This window comes from Pteropus medius, unplaced genomic scaffold (assembly GCF_902729225.1).
Source record: "Pteropus medius unplaced genomic scaffold, Ma_sr-lr_union100, whole genome shotgun sequence".
NCBI classification, from domain to species: Eukaryota; Metazoa; Chordata; class Mammalia; order Chiroptera; family Pteropodidae; genus Pteropus; species Pteropus medius.
In genome coordinates, this window is record NW_024354500.1 from 4,476,629 (window position 1) to 4,497,876 (window position 21,248).

Here is a 21,248-nt window from a genome sequence, read left to right on the forward strand (position 1 = left end):
TGTGTCTTGCATCTTTTCCTTATTTGTATTCATAGTAATGTACACTCTCACACAGACACACACACACATACACTCTTTATTTAACTTATTGCTATAATGAGACTATAAGTAACTTATCTTAGTTATCAAGTAACTTTCTGCTCATTGAAAACACATTACTCATTTTGATTACAAGAAGGCGCACAAAAATTCAAGCATAACATTCCGGTCTAAGCTTTAATCTTTAACTAAGCACATTTTCTGGAATCTCACAAGAGACTGAGTCTGGGATATATTTTATGTTAGTTTATCACCCTTAAGCTCCTTATTAGCATGAGGTCTCACGAAGTCACTAGATAAGAAGGCCATTTTGAAAATTACTCAGAGTTTTTGCGTGGTTCTTTTAAAAAATACATTGACAAGAAGTGATGAAAAGAAATCTAGGGGACATTTGCTCTGAATCCAAGCAGTCATGATTTAAGTGGTGTGCACAGTTTCAGAATACTGCCGATTGGTGCAGGAGGCAGTTGAGAAGACGTTGATCCTCACCCTGGCTTCTGCCTGTAAGATATGGTGTATTCATGGCAAGGTATTTGAACAATTTCTCAGGTAATAATATCCTTTTCTTTTCCAGACACATGGAGGAGATTTAGAGAGAGAGAATTTTAAAATGATAATGTGGCTCTAAATCACTCTTCTTTAAAGAGCAAGATCAGAGCATATCTGTTTTGGGATTCTAATCATGACTTAGAATGTGCTGTGCAGCCTGAATTTTGGAATTGGTTTCAGGGTGAGGAGAGCTTGAAGTTCACTAAAGATATCACAAATGATGTCTAATAGCTAGAAGAGTTGGCTATGAATGATTTAGGATGAGACTAAAATCCATGGCATATCATATTTCATCCAATTTAAGCTACTATTCACTGTAATATGCACCAATACTTTACATACAATCAAGAAAGAAAGCCCACTCGCAATTATAAGACTCTTTTGCTTGTGCCATGCATTTGGATTTTACAAATATTAAAATGTGAAAAAATATGCTTCTTATAAGCAATAAAACATAAGTGTGTATTCCCATATTCACCAAAAACCCAATGTGTTTAAAACTAGAGACAGCTACTTACAAAGTGGTTCTTTTCTCTCCCTTCTTTTTATACACTGATTTGGCACTACTATTTCTCTCATGTGCTTGACTCCTTTCTCTCCATTGCTCCCCATATCTAGTTAGTGATCTAGTTCTTTGACTTCCTCTATTTTTTTCTGCTCACTGTATTATTGTTCCTTTTCTCATCATTCAGCTAACTTTGTTCCACTTGTCAGACTTCACCTTTGATGTTGAAAACAAGAATTCTAAATGTGCCAAGTGCAGATGAGTTGATCCTTCAAGTTCCCAGTATCTACAGAATCCTTATATTTTCATGCATAACCCTTATCCTCAACCTTATCCATGGACAAGGAAGTGATCAGTACATTCCTGCTTCTGTAAGACGAGAGGCTCTAAATGGAGCCTGTAATCATTGTTGGTCAGAAAATTAAGAAGATAAACTCATTTCATTCCAAGATATTGTTTTAGAAAATGTAAATGGTTAACCATCTTTTTGAAGAGCTGGCCTAAAAATGAAGTTGAAATCATTATCAACTGACTACATATTTTTACATTCTTATATAACATATGTAACAATTAGGAAGTTCATATAATGGAAAGAGCATAGTCTCTGGAGTTTAAATTTCTTTAATTCTACATACTAACTCAGTAATATTGAATAAATCAGTTAATCAATGAGCATTAGTTTCCTAATATGTAAAGTGGAGGTGATCAGATATAAGTTTTTGTAAGTATTGGAAGTAAAATTCAATAAGATTTATTTAACTTAAAAAATTTTAATTTGTCAGGCGAAGTTCCTGACATGTAAAAATATAAACCAAAGTAAACAAAACAAATGTTATAGAAGAAAAACAATGAAGCTCTTCATTTTAGTTAGGGGGAAAAAAATCAAATCTACTAGTTATATTTTGTAATAATGTGGCTGATTCATTTTTCAAAATCCAGTGGGATTTTTATCTGTAGTCCATACAGATTTTTTTTTCCAAAACAAATTCTACTTGCAATAACAAATACCTCTTGTGAATATTCCTTATTTAATTCAAGATGCTAAAAAATCATAGAAAAAAAATGGTGATAGGCTACAGAGGGTATGTTGAAATAAGATATTTACATTTAAAAAAGAAATATTTTGCAAAGGTAATAAGCTATTACTTCAAAGCTTCTTATTTGTGTAGTTGCTTTAATTTATTCATACCTAAAGATTTACTCTCAATGTTCTATTAGAAATAAAGGGTTAGAATGGCATGAAATAGTTAAAATTATTTTAATAAAAAGTTCCTTTTCTTCCTGATTCAATATGTCACTTCTTTCTTTCTCATTTGTAACATGATAGATATTCCTGTCCTTTGGGTAAAGTATTTGATTGAACATTTAAGTTACTTTTTTAGATCTTCAATTTTCACTGATTAATCTCAGTAATGCCTTGGCTTTTTCACCTCTCACTGCCCTAGCTTTAATATAGTCCAACATTACAGTTAACAAAATTATAAAAATTACAAAAAGTAATTTTTTGTGTACTCTATTCTTGAGAACTATAAATGGTCTTGGAGATTGTTTTTTGGCTGATAACTGATATTTTTAAAAATCATGAGTATTTGCCATGGTTTAATTGAATATTTCAGTACCTTGCACATGCTAAATATTCAACAAATATTGCTGGTTGACACATTTATGTGACAACAATTTTTAAACTGTTTTAAGAGTAAGGTCACAAGTAGATTTTACTAGTTCCTTTATTTATGAGAATTCCAAGTTTCCCATCTATAAAATAAGAGGATTGTATCATGTAAACTTTTTATTTTCTTAAACCTTGAAAGTTATATTAGTCAATGGTTCAAATAGCTGGGTACCATAGCATGGGAAATAAGCAATAGGTTCATGAGTCATTGAGTGGAGATCAAGATTTGCAGCTAATTTTGTTTGAAATTGTAGATCTTGCACACTGACTTTAGGGAGGAAGTATGACAAACTTCTGTGTTGAAAACTGTAGATTCTAAATCTGCTGCACTGGTGTAGGTCTCAGAATACTGAAAAATCATACTGGCTTTTCCTAAGGAAATAAAACCTTGGTTTTGTCTGTACCATGCTAAAAGAAAAAGATTAAGAGTAGAAAATTCAACTATCTAAATGTCTTCAAAAGTAAACATATACTTTTGATAAGTATATTATTTTTAGATCTTTATTCTTTATTAAAGTTTGAATCCTCTGATAATGTTTCAAACCTTTTGTTGTTGTTGTGTTTAGCATATAGATTTAAAAACAAGAGGAGTGAAATTAGGGGGAATATAACTTAAACTAGGTTATTGAATGTTATATGGAAATAGAAAAGAAAAAGGAGACATTATTTCTTTTTATAGACATTGACCTTGGAATAATAAGTTTTAATTAACAAATGCCATTCTAGATTTAAAAGATATATTAGAACTTATGTTCCTTTTACAGTGAATTTTAAAAATATCAAGTTGATAATAGGAAAAGACAATAATTTTTTAAAAGAAAATGTAATATTTACATCATTTAAACACTAAATAATTATTTTATAGAGGCCTCAAAAAACGTTTTTTTTCATATTGCCAACATTAAAATCTGAATACATATTTGCATATTATTAAATAGAAATTTCAACAAAAGACTAATAATTCTTTTTGAAAGAGTAAAATCATTCAGAGAAAAAAACATATCCAAAAGATAATTAATGAATGAATCAATGCTAATGAAAGTAAGAATACCTTGAGAGGTAATAAAATATCAACAATAAAAAGAAAGATACCTAAAATATATGATTTCGGAAATGAAATCATAAAATTGTTGGGTAGCCCCATTTAAAGTAAAATCCCTGCACAATGAGCTAATTATAGCTAGAGGACAATTAAGTTCAGTCTCTAGTGAAAGAGAAGAATACAGAAGAGAGCAGGTGAAAAATTTATTTCCCACAACCAGAACACCGAATGCCTTTTATGGAAAGAATATAATGATAGAGAGCTCAAAAGATCCCATCTAAGAAGTAAAAGTACAGGCCTAATCTGGAAACAAGAAGGACATGACAAGTGATTTAGATAGGAACAATGTGATACATGCATTTAACATTAAACAAAAAGGAATCATGTTAAGGTCATGGATAATACCTCTGTTACTTAATAAGAGTTTGATCCTGGACAAGTTATTTTAATCTATTAGAGCCTCAGTTTTTTCATCGGTATAGTAGATATGGGAATAACATTTTTCATGTAGGGCTTTCACGGGGAATAACAGTTTTTTAGAAATCAGTGCAATGCTTGACATACATTAAGTATTAAAAAATATATACAATGCTGTGTTTATTTACTTATTGGTTACGGAATAATACTTTTTCTGTTGATAAGCTTAATATATCTTATATAAACACAATAAGAGTTGCATTTATTGAGTGTTTCTCTGTAGGCAAGACCCTATATCATCTGTAACCTCTGTAATGTCTGTGAGTTATCTCCTGTCATACTGCTGCTTGTTCTTCAAATACAAGGCTTTCCGCTGGCTGTTGTCTTCCTTCTGGGAGACCCACATAGACATCTATCTTACTTTCTTTGATTTTGCCACTTTCTCTATGATACCTACTCAATATCACATATTAAAAATTGCAGTGTCCCATTCCCAACACTCCCAAATCTCTTACCCTAGACTACTCTTTCTTTTTTTCTAAGTCACTTTCTAGCATAAGAATACTTTATTTATTAGTTACATCAATTATTGACTTTCTATCTCTCCTCTTTAAATGACAAATTTCACAAATAGTGAGATAATTGTCTACTTTTGTTCATAGTATAGCCTAAGAACCTAGAAAAGTACCAGACCCATAGTAATCATTCAATACACTTTTTGAAGTTGAATTAAATATATAAATTATCTTTAACTAATTAAAAAATAAGCATAATATTATTAGCTCCAATGCGGAGGTAGACTAAGAATACAAGAATTGCTTATTCAAATGTTTATACAGAGTAGGTAGTTGAGCTAAAATTTAATTCCAAACTTTGTGAACCCATAGTTTTTGCTTTTTCTCCTCAACCACACCAATTCAGTAAGGAAGAGTAAGAGAGATTTTTCTATTGCCCAAATGGAAGTCACTCAAACAATAGGTTTTGTAATTTAGAATAAAAAATTCTATATACTCTAATCTTTCCCCTTCTGCTTCAATTCTTTACACTGTGATAACATTAGTAGTGAGTAAATTAAAGAAAGGAAATAGTGATGGAACAAGGAAAGGAATAGATCAACTTGAAAAAAAGGGAAGATATTGGTTTTTCAATGAAAACCAATATAAATTATTCCTAGTATATATGGTTTACTGATATTAAAAAGTATTGTGCATAGGCAATTTTTATAACCAATAAATAAAATTCATTTAATCATAAAGCGTTGTCATTCTATACCACTTAATTATCTAGATTTGCTTTCTACCAGTCTATTTACAAAGACCATATTTCACAATGATTAAGGGCATGAGTTCGTTGAAAAACATACAAGAGTGTGAGTGCTGGCTCTGTCATGTCCTCGATGTGTGAGCTCAGAAAGGTTTTTTATGCTTTTTAGGAATCTATTTCCTCAATTGTAAAATGGGGTTAATCCATGTATCTGCCTCAAAGAGATAATATGAAAACAAAAAGAAGATAATATTTCAAAAGTAGTTGGTAAGCACTCAATGTTAGTTTTCATTGTTATTATGTTGTTATACTTGATGGATATTCATATATTCTTTTAAAATTTTTGTGTGTGTGTGTAATATAAATACAGCATAAGCTTAGTTTAGGTCTTTGTAAATATAAGTTTAATATTATTGTTGATGCTGTTGCCCTGTTGATGTTGTTAGATATTTTTCCCAGATCATCGTAAAGCATTTGACAAGAGTTAAGAAACCTGAAAGTGGACCTTTAAAAAGCAGAAAAATAACTACTGAACAAATTCTTGCTAGGGAATTTTTTAAGAGAGAGAGATCATTTTTACAACTCTCATGTGTCATCTTAAATGGGTTACATCCAGGTCAACATTAATTTGTATGATTCCTCTGCTGAAAAGGGAATATACCAGATGGACTATTCTTTTACAAACAATACATGATAAATACCATTAGCATTACAAGTTCTTTGGGGTATATACATTTATATAGTGTAAACTCAAATAAACTATCATTACTGAGATTGGTCTATATTTCCTGATTATTATGGTAAAAAAGAAAAGAAAAGAAAAGATGAATGACATTGAGGTACAAATTATCCCCTCTAAATGTGGATAAGGGAAGCTTGCCATTGAAAAATTTCATTTTCTAACCACTTAATTAAAAAAATATATATTTATATCAAGGCCACCACCGAAGTTTATATTGATCTCCATTTATTTTTCCACTTATTTCTCTCCAAATAATATTTTTCTTTTATATTTCTATAAATACGAATGAAAGATTTTACAGTTATTCTGACATATAATTAGTTGCTGTATTAATATAAACTGATTTTTGCATAATTGAGATGGTCTCTGTCGGCGAGTTCTCATAATCTCCTTCTAATTAACAATATTTCAAGAGACCTTCCAGGTAAGAACTTAAATCTTTACAGATACAGCTACAAAGAGAGAATTCCACTCAGATTTCAGAGTGGAAAAGAAGAGCCCCAAGCAGTTAGCACTATTTGGAGATATCAAAGAGTGAAAGGATGTAAGCAAATTAAACGAAGGGTAAAAGACCATATCTTTCAGTTATGACGTGTTAGTTATGAGAAATTAATTATAAAAGGTTATTTATGAAGAGTTAGTAATGAAAGCTTACGTGAAGGTATATAAAGTTTAGCTGTGAGGAGTTAATTTTTCACATAAGAGCTGCCTCGAAAAAAAATTAGTATTCTAATTCTCCACACAGAACTTAAATTTTACTATCAGTTTAGCCTGTGTAAAAGTGATGTGTGCCTTCTCCCCTTTGAATGCTTAAATAAGCTGATATTATGTGCAACAGAATCAAAAATTAGTCCCCCTTCTTCTCAAATTTTTGTCTCCATTGAAATCAGTAGGGGGTGCTGTGTATCCATTCTTGTTTATAATGTCTTTAAACTAGCAATTAGTTTCAAGTTTCATTCTAAAACAATCTTTAATTGTAAAATAATGTTATATATAGAATCTTGTCACCTATTTGACTATCTAAAAATTTAACTATAATTAAATTTCAGAGTACAGTTATTAATAACAACATAAATTATGTCTAATAGCTTTTGGAAGTTATGTGTCTCATGTTTTAATTCAGGCATTATTATATTTACATATTCTTGAGTAATACTAAAAATGTGTTAGAACAAAATAAATAGTAAGATCCATAAGGACTATATCTATCTTGTTTTCTTGAACTTGCCATAGAGTTGGTTGCTAACAAATGCATTTTTAAAGTAAAAGAATAACAGTTAAATTAATATCGAGTTCATTTTAATATGGAGAAATGGTTAAAAATGTTAGGAAAGATTCTACAAATTATCTGTGATTAAGCTAAGAATAGAATCTAGGCCTTTGGACTCATTGCTCTGTAATCGGAGGCATTACTCAATTAGCTATCTCCTCAATGTTCTTAGTTAATATCTAATCTTTTAAGTCATTTTTATTCTTCATTTTTAATTTCTGATCATTGAGTCCATGGATGAGGCAATACGTTAATAATCGATATGGACATTATATTTAATTTTTTTATAAAATTTCAGTAAATATCTAGTGAAAACATTAAATATAAAAAAGTAATAATAAAATTAGTCTTTGCCTTGGTAAGAGGTAGTTTTGTACCATTTACCTCTGAAGGAATGTACAATCAGTACATACAGGGCAAGGCTTGTAGTCACAACTGCTCTAAAGAGCTACTTAGCCGGTCTGTTCACCATGAGTCAGTTTCATGCCATTGCTGTTTAACATGGTGGCTTATGTTCCAAAGGCATCACAGTGAAGGCTATTCTCAGAATACAGCCTTAAAATAGGTTTGTGGGTGAGAAGTGGGTGGAAAGCTCACACTGTCATTACAATGAAGTCTGAATCTGTGTTCCAAGGACACGAGGTTGTTCTAAACCTGTGGTGGAAAAACCTGTGTTTTCCACAACAGATGGGAAGTGGGAGGGGAAAATGGTTTCTTTCCTGTGTGCTCCCTGTAACTAATATTGCTTGGATATGCATAACAAACAGAAGTATTTGAGAGTGGAGTGGCAGCGTATTGCTCACACAAATAACTGAGTGTGAGGGTCGGTACCAGCTCTGCTTTCTACGCTGCTACTTTAGTTGAGTGAGAAAGTACAGTCTTCAACAACTACAGGGCAGTAACACTTCAGGTGAGTTCTCTTGCTTAAACTGAGATAAAGCTGAATTTGAATAGAGTACCAACAAGGATAAGGAGTTTCTTACTCCAGAGCTCACTGCAACTCTAAAGTAAGACAATAGTCTATATTCAAATACCAGAAAGTAAAGAAAGAATTTTAAAGAAGTTACGAGCACTCTTCATGTGTCTTGATATTAATAGTAATATTTGGGATGCAAGCTCTCTGCTGCCTAGTTCACTGCACTCTATAATTAGAGCTTCTCGTTATTAGAGCAATAACTCAGGATTCAAATAAACAACTCAGGATTTTGACATTTGTGGAAAATAGTACTGAAAAATCATTACAAGAAAATGAATATTAAATACCTTTAAGTGAAATATGATCAACTTAGTCACCTACTGAAGGAAATGAATAATTGCATTTGTAAAAGCAAATTACAAAGGGGGAAAATACAGCTGGTTAAAATACAGATAAATCACTTTTTAGCCCAGAGTTGTGGCACTCAGCTTTGGGACTTGATCATTTCAGATATAAGAGTCTCCTGAGAAAAATTTCTTGCCAAGAGAGGGTTAGCATGTTAAACAGACAGTGTTTTGGATTACTCTACATATCTCTACTATAAATAGGATACTTTCAAAATGCTGTTTTGAGATATTCAAGTGAGCTAGTGATCGGATATGGCAGACTTCACGATAATGATGGACTGACATATGAATAGGGAAAGTCTCATCATTTTAGATGGACAAGTCTTGATGAATTCAAACAATAACCTGTAATCTTTAATTTAAACCAGCCACTTAGCTGGTAAAGGCAGTGAGTGGTCATGTGCTTATTCATTTACTGCTAATCAACAGGATTCACATATCTGAAATCCCTAGCATTCAGAAACCTGTAAGAGGATTCATGCACGTGTTCTACTTTATGCTGCTGATTTGCAAAACAATGAGGCTAGTAATGATGTGAAAGATTTAACTGGCTCTCCTTGTGTCTCCTCTATCTGAACTGATTGTTATTTGTAAAGAGGAATCTTTGGAAGCCTGCGGTCCCCACAGGATGCTGAACAGCCAGGCACTGGGTTGAGGATGACATTCTGTGTCAGGGATCAGAAATCAGCCAGTTAATAGCTGTGCACTTAGAATTGCCTAATATTTTTTCTCGTTAAAGGCCAATTTCTAACATATAAAGTCATTTTCTCATCCTTGATGTACTATAGACTGGAAGATTCTTTGAAAATAGCACTAGTTTAAATGATTTCTTTCTAAAGTACAATAACTTGCTAAATATTTTACGCATCAAATCATTTTATAATTTAGATTTATGTAATCCAGACCCAAGAAATACAAAACAATTCTTGCCAGTCTATATTAGAGATTCAGATTTTGCTCTATTATTTTACAAATGTCTGTTATAACAAGATTTTGCTTCAGTAAAATAAGAGTGAACCAATTTTTTTCTCCCATTGTCAAAAGGCTAAATTTGTGCTGTTTCCACTGACACAAGTTAATTATTCCAAGAAAGAGTTGATGTAGTCATCACTTTAATATTTTTCTAGTTACATATAAGAATATTTAAAAATCTCAAATATTAACACATGAAAAAGTGTTATAAGCAAATATGTTCCTGTAGGTTTTGAAATTTTAAATTATTTAATCTAGGTAAAGAATGACAAATTTCTAGCAAAATAAAAAAACTCAGAGGAAGGAAGTTAAATTGTCAAAGACATAAATTAGAAAATGTTATTGAATCATGCCCCCCACACTAAAATATTCTCTTCCTTTCAAAATGATTTAACCAAAACATGTTTCAGTTATATATAATGGGAGGAAGGAAAGAAAGATGAAAGGAAAGGGAAGGGAGGAAAGAAAAGAGAGAAAGAGAGAAGGAGGAAGGAGAGGGGAGGAAAAAAAATTAAAAAAAAAAAAAAGACATTTTCTTAAACCAGAGTTCAAAGTAGTATCTCGAAACCTTCTATCCGGAGATGGACCTTTAAACATTGTCTTCAAAAAATCATGGCTAAAACGCTCAGATCATTAGTGGTTTATCAAATCCCAGTACCACTAACTAAAAAAACAAAACAAAAAAATTACATCTGCCACTTTCTTCTACTACTCATTTCTTCTCCCTCCTCCTCCTACACAGCTTCTGTGCTTGTGTTTCACTTTCATAATCTGTTCATAGTGAATTAAGAACATTTTGTTGGCAGTTCTCCTTACCTACGGGGTGCAAGATACATTGGCCTCTGTGACACTGTCAGACCCTTCTTGGATTCGTACAACTGCTAGTAAATACCATTGCTTCCCAGGCAAGCGAGAGTGAAAAACCAGAAACAACAGCAGGTGCTGGATCTGTTGGAAGGAACATAGTTAAGAAGTGTTGATGACTCAGTGACAGTTCTATTGATCAGGTCTGGGTTTTTTTTTTTTTTTTTTTTTTTTTTAGGATATGATGCAAAATAAATTCCTCAGCAGCGGGGGCCTCATGACAATGAGATTTACACATTGCTATTATTTTTAACTTGTTTTGTGAAATGTGATGCTACAATTACTAATAATATTACAGAATTCATTTTGAGTCTGTTAGCTGAGAGCCCAATAGCTGCCACCTGATTAAATGTGGAAGCCAGGACTTGTAATTATTTTTCAATATAGCTTGTAGTTAGTTTCTCTAATGATTTGAGCAGTTTTTTGTTTTTTTCAAATACACTCGTATGCATACCAACAAAGTATGTTTTGTTCTCTAAAGCTGTTACTCAGCTCATTTTAGCCAGGTAAATGCCTAAAAAGAGAAACAATATTTTTTTACCTCAGGGTGATTAGAGTATTACATTGTATTAGTGTTCATTTAAAAAAAATAAATTTACAAGGTCACAGTTGTCTGTTCCTATCAGCTGGGTAAATAAAAGGCAAGTTAGCTGACAAATCTTCCCTTCTCTCAGGGATTTTTTTTGTTTGCGTTTTTGTCTGTTTGCTTGCCATTTAAGGAAATAACTGAATTTAAAAAAATAAATAAATAAGTCTCACAGTAATTTCCTCCAAAACATCTCACCTTGACCAAGGAGGTAAATTTTAGCCAAATACCAAAACCCACACGCTCATTTCATCAATAAGAAAAACTCTCTTTTAAGGAATCACATTACTTAAAAAGTAAGCTATTTTCATAATTTTGATAAATTGCATAACCTCTTTCACTGATTTCTGTCATATTTTATGAGCCTTGATTTGCCTCTTCTGTGGTTTTCACCATTGGCCTGACCCAAGTGAGTAGATGACCAACTAGAAAATCCTCAATTTACCAAGATTACTGCTTTGTGCTTCCTATAGCATTAGTAAACATATTTCTGTTATTTTAGAGAGATAAAGACATCTAGAAAGAGAAAACAATTCATATTCTTGGAAATATCCACTTTATGCATGTCTCCCAAAAGGGTATTTAAAAGTTGTTTTAAAAGTCCATCATGATGAATTTCTATTCACACTGTCAACTATTTATTGAACAACTATTAGCTATGTAGTACTGCATCACACTACCAAGAATAAAAAGATTTCAATTTATTGACTCTTAAAAACTGTTCAGTGCAGTTAGGAAAACATATAAATAGAAAGTATGGAGGAAGAATTCACAAGTCTAGGGCCCTTTACCTGAGTTAGGAGCTATTCAAGTTCTCTGCATACCTTACCCATACAACAGCCCTGTGATCTTGGCACTCAATGGCTCCATTTTAAAGATGAAGAATCTGAAGTTTGGGAAACATAATTCAGTAATTTCAAACCAGCGCTAATAAGGGATGGGATTTATAGTCAAACCTGTGTTACCGAGGCAGACATCAGGATTCTCTTATAGTCAAAGTGCCTTGGAAGTCTTGATAAAAGAAACCCTGTCTGGCCTGAAAGATCAAGGATGGTTTTAACAGCACCTTGCCAGATAAATCATAGCGGATAGGTAATCATTGGAGGCAAATGAGCAGAACTGATGAAATGACAAACAGAGATTTATATTTAGGGACAAGGGCTTCTGAACTGGAGTCAATTGATAAATTATAGATGATAGATAGATGATAGATGATAGATAGATGATGATAGATGACAGATGATAGATAGATAGATAGATAGACAGACAGATAGAATCTTAGAAATGAAGATTCAGTACAAACAAAGGAAATCATTGGATGTCATAAAAAGTCATATCGCACTATTATGGAAAAACTCAGATAAAAAGCAAACCCAGAAATGTATATATTTCTCACATGTGAATTATGTAATAAATCCTTTCTATACTTGTTTTTCTCCACAATAAACATAGTATGAGTACTTTTTCTTCATCAATAAATTATTTTCACATTTTACAAACGAATTTATTTAACCTGTAGCCTGATTGTAGCTATTTGGTTTGCTCTATTTTTTCTCTTTTGAATGAATCCTTAAAAAAATGCTAAAACGAATATCTCTAATTATATACTCTTGTGTATGTCTAATTATCTCCTTAAGATAAATTTTAAAATTTAGATTGTGAAGCAAATACGAACACTCAAAATGGTTTTGATATGTTTTTTCAAACTATAGAAAGTTTCTACTAATTTTTATTTTTACTCTGCCAAATTAATTTCCCCTGAATATCACTTTCAAAGCATCACATATAATTTTCATAAAAAGTATTTCCTCTTTTTCAAACCTCAGTTTCTGAAAATGCCTTCCTTACTCTCACCTCCACATATTGAGTGTTAATATAACACCCCACTCTTTGTATCTATATTTCAGATTTCTTTCATTCATTCCCAGATTTGATTATTCATGAAATTCAGATAAAAACCTTTCCTATTCTTGTGTCTTTATCATCTATCTATCTATCTATCTATCTATCTATCTATCTATCTATCATCTATCTATCATCTATGTATCTATGTATTTATATATCTATGTATCTATCTATCTACCTATAATTTAATTTTATTCATTCATTCACTTATTTATTTATTCACTTATTTCTTTATTCACTTATTTATTCAACAAAATTTTTGAGGTCCTAGTGTGTGTTGGAATTGCATATACTCCTTGGATACAACATTTAAAACACTCTTTGATTTTTTTATTAAAAAAAAATTGAAAAAAATGAATTGAAAAAAAGATTATTTAAAAATTATCCAAAGAAATTTTTAAAAGCCCAGAGTTTCAATATCTTCTATAACCTTTTAAAAAAATATTACCTATATGCATATCTGACAACAACACTGAATGAATTCACATTTTATAAACTTCCATTGTCGGGATTTTTTAAATTTAATATATTAATTTGACTCTTGATTACCACCTCTTATTGTAATTTATTTTTTACTGCACGTTAAATCTTTACTTTCCAGTTTTAAATTCTTGATTTGAATAGAATGAAATAAATGTAAGTGAAATGTGAAAAGATAGAATAAAATGAATAGATGTGTTAGTCTCTCTCTTTTTTCTCTTTCAAACTGAAACATATATCTGAACATGTGAATAGGAGTTATAGTATAAATGACAGAGTAATCTTAGAGATAACATGAGTCAAAATTTGAAAAATAAAAAATTATATATTTTCAGAGGCAGAATAATCTAGGATTAAGTAAGAAATAACATGTGTATTTTTCCTGGGTGTTTTGCTTGGCTTATATGACACACACACACACACAAAAGTTATTCCATTATCATATATTTTAGAATAGTAATAATTTGCATTCTCAATAGCTGATTCTGAAGTTTGCATTTCCAAGAGCAATGTGGAAGAGTTTTTTTTTTTTGTTTTTTGTTTTGTTTTTTTTCCTGATGGACAGTCCTATCTGCTGGAAATGGAAAGAGGAATTAAAAGCCTGTGAACCTAGGCCAGAAGTTTGCAGAAGATGAATCTTGATGGTAACAGCAACATAAAGACATTGAGTAGGTGAAAATTATTCCAGAAGCCTCTGTTTAATGATTTCCTGGACCACACATTTTTACACAATGACAAAGAGTCAAAGAGATATTTTTCACATCTTTGAGGGAGAAATCAGCAAAATCGCTCCCTGAATTTCTACAACACTACTTGTCCAGTTTAGAGCCGTAATCTTCCTGGCCTCCTCCACCACTAAGCCCAACTCCAGTGTAAGGAGGTCTTTTGCAGTTAGTGCTGCTCCTGACCCAAAGGCTTTTTAAAAGCTACCTTACCCCTTTGGAGATGTTTCAGGGTTTAGGTTCAGGCTGCAAGTGAATCTAAACAGTTCCTATAGTATATCGATACACAAAGAACAAATATATGACACGACAACATGTATAGGTCCATCTTGGGGTCTTTAAGAACACCATCTGAGGAAGATGAGGAGGTGCAGAGTCTCGGTTAACACTGCACAGCTAACTCTTCACTTATGAGGATGTGGGTAATTTCTGATAAGTGTCCAATTGTCATCCTGAAATAAGTGACATTGGGAGCAGTACAGGCTCCTATAGTAAATGATTAATGTGTATTTTTCTGATCCTGACAGATTCCAAAAGAAGAGCAGATTGCTACCCATAAAACTAAGCAGACTCAACGTGGAATTACTGGAAGAATCCGAAAGTCTTTGCAGAAATGCTGTGCTTACTCCAGTGTTTCTCAAAAACTAGCTATTTTAAAGGGACCAGGGTCAATATAAATGAAATAAATGGAGGCCGAGATAAAATATGTCAGAAAATTTGCCGAAAGGTTATTTTAAGGTGGCATGTTAAAAACAATAATGGGCCATTAGGCTGTCTTGTTAAAGGCATTAAAGTCACAGGCACAATGTATGAGTCACATGGGCAAGATTTTCTACTTTATATATAAAAACTTCAATATTGAATTTCTGGTAAAAGTAAAATGTTACCATTTCTGTGTATATTATAAATATTTAAGTTTAAATTGCAGGCAACGGAGTAAGCAAAGTATTAATGCCTCTAGGAATGTGCTATCAAAATGCTACATATTGTAATATTATAATACATATTTGAATGTGATTTATCTTTATAATTAAGTATGCACTTAAAATATCTTTTAGCTGATAATTCTACATGAAGACATACTGCTTTTTACAAGCAAGAATCTCTTTGTCAAAGATAGTAGTCATTGAATTATTTTTAAAACAAAATTTTAAGCACCTCCTATGACTTAGATAAGGTACTAGACAATTTATAATTTAAATGATTTTTAAGAAATAATATCCTCACCTTCTAATGTAGAATGAGAGACAGGTGCTTAATATGTGAAGTGTATGCCCCATGAGCATTTCTTAATTTATTTTGTCTACAGCTGAATCTCCAGGACCCATAACAAAATCAATTACATAGACTGTATTCAAGAAATATTTGTTAAAAAAACAGGAATTTTTAATACATTCTTATTGTTTTAAAATTTTCATGAGTAATACATTTTTATAGCCCTGTCTGTCTGTTATCCATGATTTTGGAGCCTATATCTTAACTTATTAATTTACTTTCTTAATTTAATTTTGCAATAATTAATATTAAAGAAATCTTGCCTCTATGAGCTCTTTATGGACTGTTGAAGATAAAGAAAAATATACTTTTATGGGACACAGAACTCTTTATGATGGATTTGTTTGGCTAGAAAACTTTGCCCTTGCTTTTTTGAAATTACCTATTTATTGATTTGAGTTTTTTTTTTGTTTGTCTTCTAATTTTTAGTTATAACTGTTAGTAGTATAGCATCAACAATAAAAAAGACTAGATATAAATACAAATATAGCTAACTCCCATTTAGGTGAGTTTTATGCTACCTAGTTAAACCACCAGCTTCTTCTTGATGGAAATTCAAGATCTTGGTTATTTTAATTAAATAGTGTACATCAGATATACCATATGGGAATTTTTTTTTTTTGCTTACAGTATTTATACTGCCACACATAGCCTATTTAATTACTTTCTAAATGTCTTGCATTGTCATTTTTTTAAACTTTAAAATTAATTGAAAAAAATCTTTTATTTATTTATTTATTTATTTATTTATTTATTTATTTATCCACCAATTCTCAGGAGTTTAGAGAGGAGCTGACTCTTGAGCCCTGTGCTAGGACACTGTAGAGTCCCAGCGGGAAAGCTGGACGGTGCGTACTTTGGAACCTCAGAACACAAATTCATGTCTTGAATAGTGTGAGAGAGGGAATGTTTGAGAGTTAAAAGAAGGAAACATAGTATGGCAGAGGCTTCAGATGCTAGAGCTTACAGATGCTTTGATTACAGGAAACTCATATAAATGATGACAGTACATAGAATAGATGTGGAAGGGAGAAGAGATACCGGATCACAAGATATGCATCTCTACTCAGAAAATCATGGGTGCGGTTACCGAAAATAACTGATGGGAGTTTTGTGATTTAATCCCATTGACCGGATCACTGAACAGGACATTTTTCACTTCCATTTTTTGTATTTTGGCTGACCTAGGAAATCTCATGGTTTTGCTGTGCGGCACATGCTTTTAGGAAAACCTGTTATTTATGCTGCTCTGCACTGCCCAGTCTCCCTATTGAACAGCTAGGCTTCAGAGGAATGTAGAGTTTCAGTGCAGCAAGCAAATGCAGGGAAATAATATAATGTTATATAGCTGGAGCTCTTGTGATGACAGTCCATTCCGGTGTTGGTGACTGGAAGGGAGAGGGACTGCCACCCAGTGTTTTCACAGTGCCTATTTCAGGCAGCTTCTAAATTAACAATGGAGAAGGGAGGTAAGGGAAGAAACAAGAAAGAAAAGGCTCCCTTTCCTTGAGGGTGAAAAATAATTCAAAAGTATCAAAAGTATTTGAGAAAACGTACATAGTAATTCCTATTCCAAACATACATAAGTCACAAGCAACCTTATTCTTTGGTTTCTAGGCACATTTTTGAGTTTAGCACAATAGGGAGAAGAAAATTGGAGGTTAGTGAATCCGGTGGGGCAAGAGGTGAAGAGGACTAAATTTCAGTCAAGACAACAAGGAAAGTACAAAGAATATAGCTTCTCTTTCATGCGCTTTGATCGTCTTTCCTGTTTTACTCTTAATGAATACTTCCTGAAAACTAAAAATAAAACACTGCTTTCTATTAAGTTGTACTCTTCTTCCTAGGGAATTCTAAATGGGTAAGTGTGTGTTTCTCAACTATGAATATGACTATATATTTTCATACGTATAGTTCACACATATGTACATGTATATGTATAATTTTCTTTTTCTGAGAATCAGGCAATGGACAAGAGAAAGAGGAAAAGGGAGATCATACTAGAGACCCAAAAGCAAACATTAGTTTATTTAAATTGCTTTTACAGTTCTAGTGACTGGTACTGAGCAAACTCAGTTTGGTGTATTGGAAGATTGCAGTCGTGGCATAAAATAGCACAGGTTCCATGAGAAGCTGCAGAGAGTAAGGCAGGTAGATGTTCACAATCCTCCATCTGGTGCTATAGAGAGCCTCTTCCCCAGATCCACATCATAGTACCTGGAAAGTAATGGGCTGAAAAGGACACTTACGAAGTAGGAGAAAAACATTCTATGTCAACAATGTAGGGGCACCATGTGTGCATGCTCAGGGTGAAACTTGGTTTTTCATTGTGGATAATGTGCCCGCAAGGTCTCATATTATTCTGACTCAAGAATAATAAAATGAGATGTTATCCCAGATGCTTTGATGCTTTGCTTTGAGTTTACTAGCTTGCTTATGCCACATGCAAAGGCCACACATGTATGCCTTTATAGTGCATGAACACACATTACTCAGAGCTGCGTTATCATTTCTTGATGCCAGTTCTGGATTGCTTACTTGCAGATGGGATTTTTGCTGTGGTGGAAAGACACTGATATATACATGGTCAGCGACTGTACTCATTACAAATAAACTCTCTCTAACAATATAATTTAAATAATCATATTAATAAATACATGATAGTCATGCATACAAGTCACCTTATCTCCCCCGCTGATGGCTTTGATTACTTTGACAGACTAAGATACGCTAATGATACAAATTAGGAGTAAGAAGAATTAAAAGGGTGTTTAACTCTGATGCCAGGCTGTCAATTTCCTATAGTGCTACCAACTTACAGATAGATGATTAAAGTTGTTTCATTTAGGAATTTTGAATATTTTAAAAATTGAATGGGTTTCTGGGGGAGGAAAAAAGAAAGAAAAATCTATGCTTAGCTAATTAGACATCCTATTTGATTTAACAATAGAACAAGAGTATTCTTTGAGTATTGAGATCATCCTACATTACTATAAGAGCTTACATTTTGCTATTAAAAATGTATTTGCAAATTTTTCCCAGTGGGTTTGTCTAGTTCTTTATATTTGATATTATTTATAACTTTTCTTTAATTATAAAGAGAAGTGGTCATTGACTCTATGCTAGATACTGTGGGTAAGTCCCAGATACATGAAATACACTACCTTTCTCTGAGGAGCTAAAATCTAGCAAAAAAAAAAAAAATGGTGTGTGTGCACAAACAGATATATATTTCATAGAATCTTGTGAATGACATAATAGTATAAACAAAGTACTCTTTGCATAGAAGTAATATGGAGCTTGGAATTTTTAGCCAGACAGCGTAGTTTTAAGTCCTGATTTGGTCACTGTATAACTATATACACCTTGAGAGATTACTTTACTTTATTTGGGTTTCCATTGTATTACCTGTATGTTGAGAAAAATAACACCTATCTCTCAGATATGGGTGAATATTAATTGAGCTAATACATGTGAAATGTTTAGAAGAAACTGGTGCATATTAATTGCTTTCATGATACCCAATGCTTAGCCCACAGATCAATTGTATCTCTACGGTTTTATGAATTTTCTTTCTTCTATCCTTTAGACTATAAACCATTTGAAGTCAGAGACTATATCTTCTTTGTTGTTATATTCCCACTGATTCAATAGGAGTTGAATAAATGTTTATCAAATAAATAAACAAATAAAAGAATGGATGAATGTTTGATAGTCGGCTGGTTAAATAATATTTAGTTGTTTATAGGCTTTGGTAAGATCTGCATCCTCATCTCTATGGGATGGTCTCTTCTTTGAGGATGTAGTACTAGAAAACCTGTGATAGAAGTATGAGAAAGCAGAACCACTGTCCAATAGAATGAACCAATTCTGGGGGTTTGATGTGGTGACACATCATTCTCATTCTAATACATTATAATAAATATGTCAAAAAGAAGAACACTGGAAAAAGAAATAAATAATAACAAGTCCCAATTTCTAAAAACAATCAGAAGTTGCCTAAGTAAATTAGCACTCTTCAATCAGTATAGAATGAAAATGGAGTAATGGGAAAAGCCCCACGCAGAAAGTTGGTTTCTTCACCCTCAGCCTCATCTGGAAATTTCCTGACCCTGGACAAGGGACTTATTTTCTGAGTTTCAATTCCGTGATTTGTAGGCAGAAAACGGAGGACTTAATTTCTTCTAAGTGTGAAATTCTGAGTTTCAGATGAATGTGTCTGCTTGTGTTACTTTGGTACAGTTAAAAGATTGTGAAAGTAGGTGGAGAGGAGTGGAGAGAACTAATGACACTTGCAGCCCCAATGTAATTTTTGTTTTTATGTGATTTTTTTTTTTTTTAACTGTAGACTAGTTTAGTCAGCAATTAAAAAAATAATAATTTAAATATTTTGAACCACCGTCCTTTCCTGGAAAATATAATAGACCTAGAACTAAAATTTTGTTCTTTAGCTAAATAAGTTGCAAAGCTGTATTTTTTTAATAAAATGCATTCTGATCGAATCAATTAACACTTACTAAACATTCAAATAACATGAAATAATAGATATGTTTATTTATTTCAGTTTATAGTTTATCAGGCACATTTACATAGATAATCTCACTGTTCCTTACAACTATACAGAAAGATCAATGTGATCAATATCTTTGTTGAAACTTCAGATCTACCTCCATCCTTCTCCATCCTTTCTTTTGCCCGAGTAAACTAAGCTCTATGGACTATGTGAATAGATTTTTTCTCCCTGGGAAAAGATTGGCAGATAAAAGGAGGAAGAGTGAAGTCATATCCCTTATTTCTCTGATGCCTTCTTGTGAGGTTTCCTCCAGTTGGCTGGGGTCTGCTCTGCAGACCTCTCCTTCCAAGTTCTTCAAGCCTACGAATGGAGAAAACTCCAGGTTACTATACTATTCTTCGCAATTCCCCCACATCCCTCCCACATTTTTGTAATCACTATATTTTTAAATAAACTCTGATCAAGTTATCCAGATTGACTGTCATTTTCTGTGTTTTGTAAACTAAGAAGCTAAATTTCAGCCTTGCCTGAAGCTATTTCTTGAAAGTTTCCACAGAAGACAGGACTAGATTGCTGGAACATACAACCTCTGTTCATGCTGCTGAATTTCCTTTCCTGTCAGTTAAGCATATTTTTTAATACTCACCATATGTATTCTGAAAAGTACATTGAACATTCTGAAAAGTACAGAGAAATCTCCCTATTTTGTACAATGATATACACATGTAGCAGCAATATTTGTGTTAGAAAAGAACCCAAAGTACCGGATTTGAAACATAAAAATCTAGCCGAGTTAAAATATGGGGTGTGTTGCTTCCTAGATAACTGTCCTTGAAGAAATGACTCAATGCTCTGAAATTTAGGTTGTTCTCCAATGTAAAATAGAATTACCTGCCCTGACTATGTCATATATATGAGTTGTGTATTTTAAAAGCACTCTTGAGCACTCTGTGTGTGTGTGTGTGCATTAATTAACTATATTGTAAGTTTTTAATGTGGGAAGATGCTGTCACCATGAGAGTACGTAATGATCAAAACTTTTAGAAAAACAAGTATAACACACATTAAACAACAACTAACACTGTCAGATCTTATGTGATAAGTAGAAT

At 32.4% G+C, this 21,248-nt stretch overlaps 1 long non-coding RNA gene across 1 annotated transcript; it reads left to right on the forward strand.

The window, feature by feature from the left end:
- Positions 1-285: 285 nt before the first annotated feature.
- LOC120595019 (uncharacterized) lies at positions 286-20,607 on the forward strand. The gene is made up of 3 exons (XR_005650760.1): positions 286-588; positions 14,195-14,297; positions 14,879-20,607. It is a non-coding gene; the product is annotated as an uncharacterized LOC120595019 (long non-coding RNA).
- Positions 20,608-21,248: the final 641 nt, after the last annotated feature.